At 35.6% G+C, this 14,287-nt stretch overlaps 1 protein-coding gene across 4 annotated transcripts in view; it reads left to right on the top strand.

Annotated features, from left to right (window-relative positions):
- The window catches only part of LOC116216677 (uncharacterized), a 201,823-nt gene that overhangs the window by 151,191 nt on the left and 36,345 nt on the right, over positions 1-14,287 (top strand). For 2 of the 4 annotated variants that reach the window (XR_014883615.1, XR_014883616.1), the window contains exons 4-6: positions 1,483-1,579; positions 13,193-13,314; positions 13,724-13,785. The exons of 1 other annotated variant lie outside the window; for it this stretch is intronic. The gene's annotated coding sequence lies outside the window, so the exon portion shown is untranslated. The remainder of the gene's footprint in view (positions 1-1,482; positions 1,580-13,192; positions 13,315-13,723; positions 13,786-14,287) is intronic. One more of the 4 variants, XR_014883617.1, reaches the window with a different exon arrangement.

The following is a 14,287-nucleotide window of genomic DNA, read 5'->3' on the forward strand; positions in this document are numbered from 1 at the left end:
CTGGAAACAAGAAGCATTTAGAAATCCTGGATTAAACAAATTTTTCCAATACCTTTATCAAAATGGAATCACATGATTTAAAGAGGTTCACTGTGTGCAAGTCATCTATGAAAATAAAGTTTGCTGTATATAATGAGTAAGAAGGAAATAATACGCAGTGTATATAAATTAGTAGTATACTCTCCTGCTAAACTGATTTCAGTCCTGACCATCTTATCTCAAAGAAGATTACATCAATAGTAGAAGAGGATTTCAAAAAATGTTACAGAAAACAGGTAAATGGCTTGGCAAATTTGATCAACAGCTTCGCTAGAGAAAAGAAGGACAGAGTAAAATACACAGAATAAAATCAAATAATAGAATACATGCCATGGAAATTCAACCTAGGGTACACATTGCCATGAGTTACTGCTAAAGTCCAGTGAATACCAGATTTGGAAGACATATAAACTTCTATGTTATTAAATCCAAATCAGCCTGCAGGAAGTTAGGAAAAAAAAAGACTGTTTTTCTAGGCAGATTATTTCAAGTATGTTTTTGTAACTTCCACTGGTGCAACTGCCAATTGACTAAGACAGGAATTAGACTGACAATATAGAGAATTTCTGGTTCAAAATATATAGGTGAATGTATTTTTTTAAAATAAAACTCGAATTATTTTCCAGAAGTATGACTAAGCACAAGCTTGATTTTTGCATTGATATATTACAACATTTCTATTTCTGATCCTTCTCTATTTGGAATACTGAGAGTGAGAAAATTTCTAGATTGGATTTTCTGCATGGAAATTTTTTCCAATTTGTTTGTTAATGCAACACATATAGTAAAATTAATATTTTGTTTCTGAAAACAGGAGGATATTCAGCGCAAAATACTTCTAATGTTTCTTTTAAAGTGCTTCGTTTTAAGCTTCCATTACCTTCAATCCTTCCTAACTTAATTTGTAATTTGTTGCCACCGGGAGCACTATTACTAGGAAGGCAACATGAATGATTCTGTTACTATTCACAGATGTATTGTATGTTCAGAGAATTAGCTCTAACAAAAACATCTCTTGTTCTTAAGTAAGCCTGCATTAGCAAAAGTATTAGCAAGGCTAGTGCAGCTGATCTCAGCTATAACATATTCTGCATGTCTAATATGATTATGATATTTTGTCTATACAAATGCCCTTTTAAAACCTCCAGATGAGTGTTAACCAGCTATTACAGCATTTCACAAGATCTTCATGGCACAGGAAAAACCTTTCTCTGCTGCTATGTAAAATAGGATTTTTATATGTATCTATTATTTCTCAGTAATAGTTTAGGGTTCTAAAGTTACCCCCAGATATCACAATCTTGGGGTAAGTCAAATGGAACTATCAAGATATTTGTAATTCATCACACCCTTTTTGTGTTTAATAACTTTGATGTTAATCCATGAGTAGGATGTCCTTCAGTGAATGAAATCTATTTTTACAGCTGTTTTAAAATTGATTAGATTGCAGGCACGCCTACTGAAATCACTCAACCAATTGAAGAAACAGAATGAGATTTGGATTATAGGGTTTCAGATAATACCAAGTCCCTTGTGAAAGGTATGTTATTTCTTCTCTTTGTTCTGCTTTTGGAAAAGTATAGCTGTGGGATGGGGTTTTTTTTCAACTGTATAGGTCACAGGAGTTAGTTTTCCAAAGCAAAATCAGAGTCTGTGTTCTGAATAAAACTAATCGAGAGGAGAGTGATTTGCAGGGGTGTTTAGTATGTTATATATGATCATCATTAGTGTCCTTTCAAGGACGTGTAAAGATCTTCTTTAACTGTTGTTTTTTTTTTTCCAAAAATAATTCAAGTATTTCAGTTATGGTTATTATATAACCACATCATTAGTTAGCAAAGCTCTTACAGTGAATCATGCTTCATGTTATATTATATAATTATTAAATATAACCCCTTCCCCCCCCTTTTTTTTTTTTCCCAAAGTGGCAACCAAAGTTGTTTCCTTGCAGTAGAGATTGAAAGGCTGCTTCTCTTTTAACCAAATTCCTTGTGGTCAAATCACTAGAACAACTGTTTCAGCACGCACAGCTTCATCAGCTCAATCTGTAAAAAATAGTGATTCCACAGAAAAAAAATGAGCTAATTACAGCTGGGGATTCTACTGATAAGCTTGGCATTTTTCTTTCAGAAACCATTAGGCCTACTTTTGTTATTTATGGACTGTTAAGGCACTGAAGTTTTCTTCAAGTCAGATTCTTATGTTTCCAGAGAAGTCTTTTGTTTGCAGGAAAAGATGCATGAACAAACCCTGGAAGAATACATTTCTAGTATCAACAAATACATATATCTTTAAGTTTATTTTTTACTAAAATAATGCTCATTCATCTGAAATACTTCTGTTCATTTACATTCTGTAACTTTAGTGAGTTAAAAGATGTTGACTCAATATACCCACACTGGTGTTGACAAAATATACAAGTTTGTATGTAAATATAAGCAGAAGAGTTTATTTATATTAATATCGTAAGGCTTTCAGTCCTGTCCTCTATTACATCATGAAAAGCTAGTAATGACACAAACACAAAGTTACTATCAAGTCAAATGAAAACCCTTCCACTAACTAGAATGATACATTAGTACCAGTTCCACAACAATCTGTACTGTTTCTTTCAGTAGCGCTATTGATTTGGAACAGGAAACGTTTACTACATTTGAAGATTACACAGTTTTAGAGAAAATGCAACCATAATGGAAAACATAATTACATTCAAAAAGTTCTCAATAGGCTGAAAAGGTGATGCTGAACAGAAGTTGCAGGAAGGAGAACCAAATGCCACAGATTTACATACAGGCAGGCAGCAAAGAGCTATGACAAGATTTGATTCTATGACAAGGTGATCTACTTAGTGGATGAAGGCAAGGCTGATGATGTGGTCCACCTGAACTTCAGTAAAACCTTTGACACTGTCCTCCATAACATTTTCATGGAGAAGCTGGCTGCCCGTGGTTTGGATGGGCATACGCTCTGCTGGGTGAAACACTGGCTGGATGGTTGGGCCCAAAGAGTCTGATCAATGGAGTTAAATCCAGTTGGTGGCTAGTCACGAGTGGTGTCCCCCAGGGCTCAGTATTGGGGCCACTTCTATTTAACATTTTTATCAGTTATCTTGATGAGGGGATTGACTGCACCCTCAGTAAGTTTGCAGACAACACCACGTTGGGAGGGAGTGTTGATCTGCCAGAGAGGAGAAAAGCACTAGAGGGAGCTGGATATGCTGGATCAATGAGCGATGGTAAACCACATGAGTTTCAATAGGGCCAAGTGACGGATCTTGCATTTTGGCCACAATGACCCCAGTCAACCCTACAGACTTGGAGAGGAGTGGCTGGAAAGCTGCCTGATGGAAAGGGACCGTGGTGTACTGATGGACAGTCTGCTGAATATGAGCCAGCAGTGTGCCCGAGTGGCCAAGAAGGCCAATGGCATCCTTGCTTGTATCAGGAATGGTATGGTGAGCAGGACTAGGAAAGCAATCCTGCCCCTGTACTTGGCACCAGTGAGGACCCACCTCAAGTACTGTGTTCAGCTTTGAGCACCTCAATGCAGAAAGGACATCGAGGGGCTGGAGCAGGTCCAAAGAAGGGCAAGAAAACTTGTGAAGGGCCTGGAGATTATGCCCTGCGAGGAACAACTAAAGGAACTGGGGCTGTTTAGTCTGGGAAAGAGGAGGCTGAAGGGGACACCTTATTGCTCTCTTCCAATATCTGAAAGGTGCTCACAGTTAGAGCAGGATTGGTCTTTTCTCTTTGGTGATAGGTGACAGGACGAGGGGAAATGGCCTCAAGTTGCACCAGGAGAGGTTTAGGTTGGATATCAGGAAAAACTTCTTTACAGAAAGGGTTTTTCCCTCTTTTTTTTTTTTTCAGTGTATTTTCCACTCCTGAAGAAAAGTGGTACAAGCTCAAGAGGCAGAGTTAATGGCAGAGGTTGCCCAGTTTTGGCCATATCAGTTAGATGTGTGGCTAACACAAACTCATCTGCTTTCAGCTGTCCATCTCCATCAATATCAGCCAGTGACCAAATAGTAGCCAGCTGAGTCTGTGAGAGGTTTGACTGCAGAAGGACATTCCTTGTTGTGAAGGGTTGTTAAGCACTGGAACAAGCTATCCAGGAAGATGGTTGAGTCACCATCCTGGAATGTGTTTAAAAACCATTCGGATGTGGTGCTCAGGGACATGATTTAGCGGAGGGTTGTTAGAGTTAAGGTAGTATGGTTATGGTCGGACTCGATGACCTTTAAGGTCTTTTCCAACCTGAGCAATCCTATGATTCTATGATCAACTATACAAACAGAGCCTGAGCTGCAGAACGAGATCTGAAACAGCAAATCTCATTCCTTTTTGCTTAAGGCATGTTGAATTATTATTTTGGTCTGTTCAGTATTGGTTGGAAAACCATTCAGTCATGGAGAATGATAGATATATCAAGATATGCAAATCTGAACAGAATACAGAAAAAGAGAAACTAAAACATAGAGAAAACTTGATGTATGATGACAAGTTGAAAGAAGGGAGCTGAAACAGACTGAAAGAGGGCAGTAAGGAGAGAATATGCTTGTAACCCACCCTATGTTAAATATAATGAGAATAGCCTAAATTTTCAGGAAAGAAAACTTAAAATGTACATTGAAAACCACCATGTAAATGGAAAGTATAGTAACATATTGGTCTAGTTAGCCTCAGCAGATTGTAGAATCAACATTAACTACATGATCTATAAAGACCAGATTAGTCACTTTGTTCATCACAAACTCAATACCACCACAAAGTCAGTTGTTATGATTTAATAAATAATTAATGAAGTGACACAGTCAAAAGCAAACACTAATCTAATTTGCAAATCTTATTGAAAACTTACACATTTACATGGAACACTAAGTACAAGTTATCTTTGTAAATATGAAAGTACCAGTTGCTTTAGCCTGTGGGAAAGATAAATTTTCCTTCTTGGTTTGTCAGTGGTTCACCCCTGTGCAAGACTGAGTGTTTTAGCAGGTTGTGTTGCCATCTAACGATGTCCAGGAGACCCTGACATTTTTAAAGATTGCGATGAAGAGAATTGAGGTCATAAAAGGAAAATTTTCACCACTGAGTTAATATTAAGAAAACCAGAAAGAGTGGGACAAAAGGAGCGGAAGGGGATTTTGAATATGAATAGCTCTCAAAGATAATCTGCTGTAAAAATAAGCATGACTCCCCACTGTCAGATTCTTTTCTATTAATACAACTTGAAGATGCAGGGCTGAACATCAGCCAGAAATTATGAAGTGTGTTTTAGCTTGACAGCTAGATTTGAGAAAGATTGAGAGTGAGAAAAACTTTTGGAACCTACTAAGTACCAGGTACAGGTATTATCATCTTTTCTGTACTTATTGTCTTAGTGTTGGCTTATCTTTTGTTTGATTATTTTTATTTTGTAAACAAATACATTTATTTCTTCATTGTCTCAAGGCCAGTGAATTTCACTATGGTACAAGTTTATTCAAGTAAGTGCCAAACCTGCAGATGGGTATAATCAAGTATTCTTTTCCCAACACATTTTTAGAGGTTTACATTGTCACTGCTTTTACTGGAGAGCTGACAATGTAGAAGTCCACAAGCTTTCAGATATTAACCAAGCAAACTATTTGAATCTGTCAGAGCATCTTTAAATCCCTTGATGAATCTTTTTGGGGTTAGATTTCAGAAAATGTATCTGGACTAATTCAGATAGAATTCATTCTGTTTTGCAAGAGGATGGTAAATTAAATGATTTATTATGGTCTTCCTATTTTCAGAAACACTATGGGTATATCCACTGTAAAATCAAAATAGATATTGCAGCATGAATGGTGGCACAAATTACTTTTAAGATGATTAACTTGGTCAGTAAGAGCAATGACAACCTTACAGAGCTACACAGGATTTCTGGCATTCTGGCGTATTATTCTAATATGCCATTTTTCCCTGTTGTTTCTATCTCTGTCATCTTCTCTTCCTCTGTGTAATGTATAAGCCCTACCATAGACTTGGCTATTATATTCCATCAAGTATATTGAAAGCTTTTTCATATAGGGCTAAATTTAAAGCGGACAAATCTTGTCCAAAGTGGATGTTGCTTTTTGTATATTAAGCATACAGATCAGATTCAATTTAATTGCAAATTAACAAATTTGCATGATTAATTGAACTAGATTGCTGTCCCTGTGGATATTCCCACTTTACCAAAAGCGAAAGGAAATATGACGTCACTTAGAATGAAATGAGAAACTGACTAATTGACTATAATATCAAGATTTACCTAGTAGCTCACAAAGAGCAGCTCCTTTAGAATTCTTTCCTATGACTTCAACTAAGAAGTAACAAAATACTTGTTTCCAGAAAGAGATTGTTTGCGAGGCTTCAGTAGATCATGGGTATTGGAGTTTGTAATCATTTTTTGAATGTCTTGTTCTATATTTTTTTCTTCTGAACTATTTTATAAAGATAATTCTTAACTAATTGATAAAAAATTAAAGTCTGTGTAAGAAGATATAGGCATTGAAAGGAATTTAAGCAGTGTTCTTATTAATAGTATACTCAATTACTCATGGCTCAGCTGACATGCATTTATTTACACACTGGTCTTTTTATTTTTAGTCTAAGGCTTTCGTTTCTTAAGCCAGACCTTGCAGCACTAAAGGAAACAACTCAATAAAACCAATTTGGATACAATGCTCAGAACTGGTACTTAGTACAATATCCAGTGTTGGTGACATGATGTCTGGAGCCTTGCCAATGCTGATTTAGCAGTATATGCCAGCTCAGTGAGTCAGAAACAGTTTTTACATGTGCCAGCTCAATTGTGCAAGGTTGCTCAGAAAACCCTTTCAATTTTCAGGCAGAATAATTGCTGTATTTCCAATCTACTTTTCTTAGGAGAAAGGAACAAAGGAATGGAAAAGCATCAATAGAATGGCTTTTACTATAAAATTTCTAGCCTGCTATAGGAGGTCACTGTTTGAAAATATTTCTCTGTAAGTGAGTATTTAGGTCATGTGATAGTGGGTGCAACTTTCTGTCATTCAAGTATGGAAGAGCAAAAATAGTAATGGAAGAAAATAAGTACTAGGAAACAATAAGAATGAAGGTTAAAGAGACAATTGCTTAGAGAAAAAAAATATTTAGCAAAGACTTAGGAATGCTTATGTGTAGTTCTATGTAAGTTTAGCCCACATTTCATATCTGAGGGGAAAACAGATGGAAAACAGGTATGATTCTTTTTAATATGTGTTAATATGTTTAATATTTATTTATTTAATAAATCAACTAGGAACAGCATAGTTGTTGGGATAATGCTTTTCTCTGAGTACAGAATGACTTTGTATAAAATGCCAGTTTTAGTCCAATTCCTGCACAGTTCTTCTGTTCAGCACACTATGAAATATGAAAGCAAAATTTTTAAGAACCAAGCCAAAACAGCTATTCATTTGCCTAGGACACCATCATTACTGACTGGTTTCAAAAAAAGCAAATTGTAATTTAGTCTTTATGGAAACCAGAACCCATCTGGAATAGGTTTAAGTTGCTTGATTTAAAAATAGTAATGACTGGGAAAAAGGAGGAAATCTACATTATAATAGTCACTGAAATCAGTAACCATCACTTACTGAGTACCTGTGACAAGACTGGTACAACAAAGAAAAGTTACCATGTATTCAAATTTCCACCTAAGGAGATTACAACCACAGTAAGAAGAACAACATCCTTGAACACCCAAACCCGTGTTCCCTAACACAAAATCTAGCTACAATAGCTGGTGTAGGTGGTAGGAAAAGGAAATTCTCCATTCCTACTCTTTGAATGAATAACCATCATGTGCAGTAATACTTTTTCCCAAGGGATGAAGCACCTCTTAAGTTCCCAAACTTCTAATTCCAATGAGTTTCACTGTAAGGATAACTTTCTACTACTTGTTACTCCGAAAAAAAGTCCATTCTAGCATTTTTGTTTCAATCTTTCTTTCTTTGCCCACTTCTACACCTGTCTCTATCAAAGCTGGCTGAAATTCCTATCAGAATTCCTTCCTAATCCTTTTTCTGTGCCTATGTTTCCTGTTTTATGTCTTACCTTTGTACACTGTGATACTGTCCTTTGTCCTTATACTGATCTTTCATTTACAGAAAGTTTCCTTTCAGTGTTGTTTTGATCTAATCAAAGCAGATTTGGTTTTCAGTCACGAGAAGATATCTTCAGTGCATGTCAGTGAAAATAACAGAGTGAATGTATTTACTTTAGGTCTAAATTTAGCTTCCAGCTTCCCTATTCCACTTCAGTGATAAGATATGTCTAATAGTTAAATGCTAGCAGATACTTTTTTTAAACTGGCATAGGTAGAGAAGTTTTAATGTTGGCTAAACTGATCTTATAGATGTGTTGCATTAAAAACAAATAATAGTTCAGATAAAAGTATCAGGATAAATAAATCAAGAATACAGCTGATAGATTTTTTGGCATCAAAATACCTTTGGGACAGTTACCATGGCTTGCTGATTATCCATGCTGTGACAGCAGAGGCATCTATTTTGATTTGCAAGATCTGGTTCACATATGTAATCAGAACAACCAAACTCACATAGATTTGCACTCTACGGAACTCAATCTTTAAGGGTGAAAAAGACTCAACGTAGAGAGACTAATAAAATTTATTGCCCATTTACTAACAGACTAGAGCAATGAGGAACTAAAAGCAAACTAAAAACACTTTCTCCCTATTCACCCTCCTCTACCTTCTCCCCCTGTGTGATGCAGGGGAACAAGGAAAGGGGGCTGTGGTCAGTTCATAACACTTTGTCTCTGCCACCTCTTCATGGTAACTCCTGTCTCCTACCACATGTGAAGTCCCTCCTACGGGATGATGTCCCAGAACTGGACTGAACTGAAAGGCTGTGGCTTTTCAAACATTGCTCCAAGACAGGTCCATACCATGGGGACACCCTTTGGGAGTGCACTGTTCCTGCGTGCGTTCCCATGTGTGGCAGCTCCCTGAGACCTTCTTCCCCACCTGTAGGTTCCTCTCATGGCTGCTGCTCCCGCCTCAGGCTTCTCCTGTGGGGGGTTCTACATGGGCTATGATATTCTCCACTGTGGGCTTCAGCCCCAGCACCTAAATCCTCCTTCTTCACTGACCTTGGTGTCTGTGGGATTCTCTCTGTCACATTTTCTCTCTCCCAGATGCTGCTGCACAGCAGTTTTTTTTTTTTTTTTTTTTTTTGCTTTCCTAAATCTGCTCTCATAGAGGTACAATTAGTATCACTCAACAGCTCAGCTTTGGCCAGTGGCAGGCCCCTTTTTGGCAACGTCCATGGTCTTAAACTTGAGTCATTCAAACAAATACATAGTGGTTTTTGCAATGTGCAATGTGCAATTTTGCAATGTGCAATGTGTAAATTAATCTATAATGCTTAATTATGTGATGTTTGTAGTGTCATTCTGATATGTTCTTTAAAATATGGGGCAAATGAAAAAAAAAAAAAATTCCTCACTACATACCTTTATCCAGAAACCATCAATCATGGGTGTTCTGATGAACTAATGATGACCAGTATTATAAAGTCATTTTTTGTGTTCCCAATATTGGTCTTATCTCTAGTATCAAGCAGACCTCTGTAGCTAAAGCCTAGCTTGTGTGATTCTAATCACTTGAAACACAGAAGAAGTTTCCTGTATTTGCTTCTAGACATTATTTATTTTCCACAGTCCTCTAAAAGGAAATACTCAAGAGTTCTTAATATCTGATGAAGTACTTATAATAGCCACTTAAATAAAATTAAATAAAGAGAGTTTTTAATATTGTCCAGATTTCCTCCTAAATATGACTCACAATAAAAACTGAAGTAAAAAAAAAAAATCACATTATTTTTGTGAAGGGAAAGAATCCATTTTAACAAAATTATCAAGGAACTATTCAGGTTCATTTTAAATTTTGGTTTATTTAAAAATTGCACCACAGTCAGTAAAAGCAGAAACTATTCATCCAACATAGGATGGAGGACTGAGCTCTTCAGATTCTCCTTTGCACTGCAAAACATCTGCATAGAAAGATACATACAAAAACTGTAAGATCAAAAAATGTTTAAATCTCTAAAACCACGCACAACTTCAAGTAGAAACCTTAGTATAAAAGCTGAATTACATAATGGATTTACAGGAGTCTATGTAATCTATGTCTACAGGATTGGTTGTTCATATAGCCATGTTCTCACATTCCAAAGTTTAGTTCATAATAAATCTTAAACTTCACATAGAGAAACACAGACATTTGAGAATAGAAGCAGATGTCATTGCAAAATATAGCACTATGTAACAATATTGCAAGGAAAGTGTCATAATGACGTATTACGCCAGACAAATTTTGATCTTGTTTGTAGTCTGGCAATCCATACAGATCATCTACTTTGCTATGCAAGTATGTGGTGGGGTCAAATAGCAGAATAGAAACCAAATTCCTCTTGGCAAGGAAAAAAAAAAAATTAACAGAAGAGGTCAGTAATCTAGACATCATTTCTAAATAATACATATCTTCACCTGGGTATATTTGCATGTTCAAATGCTATAGTGACCATCAAACTTCAGCTTTGTCAGGTATAACCTAAATATTAAATATAACTCAATATTGAACTATCAATATGTTCTTCCTCAAAATGACTGTTAATCAGAGACTAACTTTTCTCTGAACAAAATCTTATTTCTGGTGAAATGTCACTGCAAGTTTCTGCATAGTTGCAAAGGAAAGTGAATGTGTTGGACAAATGGCTTTTGATTTAAATATAAGATGTTTGGCTTTCCACAATAGCAGCTTTGAAATGACTGGCATAATAGGGAAAGTTTAAACAGCCCTAGTTAATATGGTGAGTAGTAAATGCCATACTGGGCACAGAGTGTTAATCACACTGTCTGCATTGGTGGCAGTTCCTTATGATATTTGTCTGTGTGTGTGCAATTTTAAAAAGAAAAAATAAAATAAAACTGAGGACATGGAACAAACATTTGGTTGCAACTACTACTCTGTTTCCTACAGAAGTTTCCTTTTGCTTATTGCTGAAATCAGCACGGAGAAGTTGAAATGATTTAATAATCCTGCTTCACAAGCAAGTAATTTTTGGTTTTAAAGATGCTTTCATTTTAATAGAAAACATATCATAATCCTTAATGAACCTTAAAGTATGATTTGGCACTTAAAACACAGCAAGGTATATTTATACTTTTCAGAAAGTTTTACCACTTTGTAAATGGGCATCTGTTAAGTGTCAATAAAGACAGATAAATAAGTAATTATATTTAATAGAAGAATAATAAAATTGTTTACTGTATTTAAAGTTTCTTTCATTTATCATTGTCTCTGATCTGATTAAATGCAGTAAAACTAATGAAGAGTCAAATAAGTCCAGTAAGTTAACTTGGACGATGTAGGTGTCCATTAAAATTATTCCAGAAAACAGAGTACAACACCAGAAAGAACAGATATGCATAGTAGAAATGAATTAATATGCAATAATTGAGTGTGGAAGACAGTCTAACCCAGGCATTCCGTTTACTCACTTCATCTTAAATGGCTTCTAGATACCTGGGGGGAAAATAAGCCGGGCTTATTCAAAATCAGTCCAGGCTTAGGGGAGGTAGAGAGAAAGGGAAAGGTTTGACTCGAGTTGTTATTAAATGAGTTTGCTCAAAAGAGATGAAGGTGGAAGCAACTAGCATTGATGGGTTCCAAAATATTCATATGTGAATATGATAGCACTGTGTTCAAGGGATCAGATATCACCGTGTTTGTAAATCTTTTACCGTTTCTTTTTCATCTGATATCTTCTTGAAAACTTGTGTCTCACTTCAAAGAAAAGAACACTGACCTTCTTGTTAACTTTCAGAATATATTTTGAGGTATTTAAATTCAGGGATATCTTTTTTTTCTCCTGTTCTTTTCTCGTCATTATTCTTAATAGTTACACAACACTCTATCTATCTAAAAAGAAAAAAAAAAAAAAAAAACAAACAGAACAAAAAAAAAAACAAAAAACTGTACATTGTCTTATGTCCAACCATTAGGGTATGGATATATGAATGCTCTCAGAAAAGTGAGTTGCTAAAAAGCATAGAGCACGGTACTTTTTCCAGATTTTTTCAGCTTCAGTATTTTGGTTCTGTCTTTTGTAACACAGCTGCTTTATGATATTGGAACATATCCTCTCTCTTTTCCCTTGCTACACAGAAAGAAAGATCTTGTTCTTACTTATTAGACTAACATAGAATATTCCTACAGATCAAGAAGGAAGAGATCTGCTGAAGACATTTTGCAGTCGTAGGGCTTTCAACTCTTAGTAGACTTGCTTTGTCAGTTTAAGTAATTGTGAAAGCTTAGCTTAACATCACTCAGTTCTAATAGCCATAAATTGAGCATATTTCTTAGCATGTGTAAATATATAACATTCCCAAACATTTCTCAGATTTTCTGTAGAGAAGCTTTGCTATTCTGTTTCATCACTCCATCCTTTCCAGTTCAGTACTAATATTATGAAGCTTCATGAACTCAGTTCTCCTGTATCATTCTAGCGTTTTCAGGATTATGTAACAGGAGAAGAAAAGGTGTGAAGCCTAATGTTTTCAGGTTACTGAGATCTAGTGAGATTGGTGCACCAAGGCATTCCTGTTGCTAATTAGATTTAGGTGAAGTAATTTGAATAAGGTTGAGTAATTACAACTGGAAGTCCTTATCTGGGTAAATATATGCTAGATTTTCAGTATGAACAATGAACAATAAAATAATGCTTTTGGGTTGGTATATGACAGTAGAAAAAGGTTACTCATTTATTAGTTTACAGCAGACTTAGCTACAGATACAATGTTCCTGACAGAGCTGAAATTCAAGGTCTGATCTTACTGATTAAATTTGAAGCTAGTGAAAAGAATATGTTTGAAGAAATTATTAGAATTAAGAGAATGGCTACTAAATACAAGGAAATTTCAAGAAAGATGCCACCTTTATTACTCTAAGGAAGAATATACAAAGTTATATCATAATATTTTCTCTGTTCAGATGAGATGTGTGAACATACGTGGGCAAAAATGTACATATCTTTGTATTAAACTTGAATGAAATCCTTACCTATTTACCCTTCATATTTTTTCTTTTACAGATATGTATCTGTCAAGCTTATGATTGCTGAATGCAGTTCTGTCACATTAAAAAAAATAAGATGAAATGACTGTGAACAAGGCCTATGACACTGAGCTATAACAGGACAGAATAAAGCAGAAGGTTTGATAATGAGAGATTACACTTTCCAGCTATTCTTGAGGGCAAGAGGGAGGGAATTATTTGGTTTATGCTGGCAGCAATTTCCCTAAGCCATGTGAGATGGCATACCTCAAGCTGTTGCAAATGTAGGCAGAACAACCACAGGCCATAGCTCTTGGTTGGATTTAGATTCCCTGGGGCATAAAATATATTGCAGAGGCTCCTAAATAGGGACTGATCACTTAATTTGACTGTTTGAATGGAAGTCCCACCTATTCTTCAATCACTAACACTTGTTCACAGCTCCCTTGAAGCTTAATAATCACTTCTGATTTTTTTTTAAATTAGATTAGCTGCTCATGGTTACAGTTTTACAACTGTAACATATCAAATGTATTAAGCAGTACTTACGCACTGTCCCCTTTTCTAGGTTCTGTAAAGCTGCAATGAACAAAGGTTATTAAGTTCCTGCTGTGTTCAAGTTTCCTACAGGTCAGTTTTAATAAACTGTTTGTTTGTTCAGAAATGTGCAGCAGCCACGTTAATCTCCAACCCTTGAAAACTTAAACCAAGCTTTTGCAAAAAGAGCATTTGAAAAGAGAAATATATTAGTATTCTTTTGTAGATACTTAAATAGCCTATGATTTATCCCTTTTCTGTAATGAAATTGTGATTAATTGCAATGGTTAAAAATTGTGTTGCACATTTTTCTGAAGCAACAGTACTTACAGCATTTTGTTCTTTATAATGTCACTACAAGAAAAAATCTTTCAAAGTTTTCTGTCTCAGAGAAAAAGAAACACCTTTCTCTTTATTGAAATACAAAAAAAACCATCTATTCTTATGTAAATTCTATGTCAGACATACAAATGACCTTTTTTGTCATTCCTCTACAGGAGTTGATTGATTCATGCTGCTAGTCTAAGATGTACATACAAATCACAGTGCTAAGAAAATTTTTGTAAGGTCAAATAATTTAAAATATACTATAAAG

This window comes from Meleagris gallopavo, chromosome 5 (genome assembly GCF_905368555.1).
Source record: "Meleagris gallopavo chromosome 5, MGAL_WU_HG_1.1, whole genome shotgun sequence".
NCBI lineage: Eukaryota > Metazoa > Chordata > Aves > Galliformes > Phasianidae > Meleagris > Meleagris gallopavo.